This window comes from Triticum dicoccoides, chromosome 1A (assembly GCF_002162155.2).
Source record: "Triticum dicoccoides isolate Atlit2015 ecotype Zavitan chromosome 1A, WEW_v2.0, whole genome shotgun sequence".
In the NCBI taxonomy this organism is placed as follows: Eukaryota; Viridiplantae; Streptophyta; class Magnoliopsida; order Poales; family Poaceae; genus Triticum; species Triticum dicoccoides.
Window position 1 is genome coordinate 168,005,251 of NC_041380.1, and position 2,060 is coordinate 168,007,310.

The 2,060-nt window shown below is 47.0% G+C and overlaps 1 long non-coding RNA gene across 1 annotated transcript; it reads left to right on the top strand.

The window, feature by feature from the left end:
* Window positions 1-368: 368 nt before the first annotated feature.
* On the top strand, window positions 369-1,482 carry LOC119276708. Its single transcript, XR_005136782.1, has 3 exons — window positions 369-512; window positions 592-845; window positions 1,424-1,482. It is a non-coding gene; the product is annotated as an uncharacterized LOC119276708 (long non-coding RNA).
* The last annotated feature ends 578 nt before the right edge of the window (window positions 1,483-2,060 follow it).

Genomic DNA, 2,060 nt, shown 5'->3' on the forward strand with positions numbered 1-2,060 from the left:
TAACATTTTACTGTGTGTTATGGTGATTTTAGGAATCTATATGTAGTTTGGTTTAGCCAAATAGACCTCCTGTTCAGTATAATTGCTCAGCCGGAGATCACTGTTCATTGGGCCGCGTAGTGCCAGCAGCGCGCAGCCCATTTCCTTTCCTTCGCCCCGCACGCAGCAGCTAGGCAAGCCGGCCTATTTTCGCACAGCCGCAGCCCACCTCGCAAGCCTCTTCTTTTTCTTATTTTTTTTTCTTTCTCTGCCGCTGCCAACCGGGTCCCGCTTGTCATCTCCTCCAACCACTCGTATTCATCACGAACACTGTAGCTACCGAACCCAAACCGAGATCGAATCGATCGATTCGATCGATCCTTTGCACTCCCACCTCCATATATATACTCCCCACGTCCGGCTTGTCTGATTTTTCCCCAAAATCGCAGTCTCCCGTGCCCTAGGTTGATTTCGCGATCTCGCCGGAGTTCCACCGCTGCTGACCTCCGCCGTCGTCGTTTCCGTCGCCTACAGTGGGTCCCAGCACCTCCTCTTGCCCCTGTTAATTTCGCCTTGATCTCCTCTATCGCCTTGACCCACTATCTCGCACAGGGGAGTACCGAACCGAGCGCAAGGACCTCGATCCGAAGATCACAGCCACCGCACGACTCCAGCCACCCTCTGCCGTCAACCCCGTTCGCCACCGACGCCTCTGAGGACTTCTTCGAGACTGCATCCGAGCTCCGCGCCCCGTACGCTACCCTCCGGAGTCTCGAGACCACCGGAGCAGGCGCCACCATCGCCGCCCGAGCCGCCGCGCCGCTGTTTTGTCCAAGTCCGGCCGCCCCAGCCTCTGTTCCTCTTCGGTGAGCTGCCCTTAGCCGCCCAATCTCTCTCTAATGGTCCAGATTAAATCATGTTCTGTTTTTTCCTCTCGAATAGGTATGCGCTGTTTAGAGGCTGTCCGCTGTTTAGCCATCGCAGCGAACACCCTCCAGTCAATCAGCATGCGCCACGTGGCACATCCACAGTGCCATGACAGTTCTTCCTAGAACGCTTTTATGGCATAATTGTTCTTTGCAGATTCCGTGTCAAATTTTCATTTAGGTTTATCTTGAGATCCGTAACTCCAAATTCATCGATTCTTTTTCCTGTGTACTAGTAGTGACCAGGAGAATATTTAAGAACAAAAGTTTCACATTTTTGAACAGTTCAAATTTGAATTTGTTTAAATTTGAATTCAAACTTCCGGAGGCCATATCTTTTAAACTGTTGATCCAAATTAGTTGATTCTTTTTGCATTGTGATCCTACCAGCATGTAGATAATATATACCTACTAATATGTTCTGTTATTTAAGTCTTTATTTGAATTCGTTGTTGTTTACTTTATTTTAGTGTTATGTGAGCATAGTTTATTTATCGTTGCGTCCGTTAATCGTATAGATTGTCCGGAGTGTGAAGCGGATCAGAATTAATCGTTAGAGTACTTCAGCACCGTTCAAGGCAAGTTTGCACTTTTGATTTTGCTCATCATATATTCTGCTATGCAAGTGTGATTTTGGTGCTATGATATATGCTTGGCCTGATATGTGTATCTCGTGTTATGTTTGGTATTGATTGTGTTATGTGATGGTGTGATCAAATTAGTATGGTAGACACGGGCATGTGTCGAGTGATCCATGAAAGTGGTGAGTGTTTATAGTCGTAGGCTCGGGATTATTAACCAGGTGAATGCGTCACTGGCAGAGCGCTCTATTGTCCCTAGAGAATGCGCCATTGACAGAGCGCACTTGAGGCGAGGTATAGTTTTCGGAACTTAAATCAGGTGAATGCGTCCTTGGCAGAGCGCTCTATTGTTCCTAGAGAATGCGCCACTGACAGAGCGCACTTGAGAGACTTCTGAAGTTCTTGTCATGTTTATTTAGAATCTTTGGGTTATCTTGGGCGAGTAAACTAGAGACGGTTGTGAGTTTAGGTAGTGGAGGTAGGTGAAGACATTCTTCTCCAAACTAACTTGTGTGTTTTGTTTGTCATACAATGCTTTGTGGAGGTAGGTTTGCTATATCATATTGTGTGATTT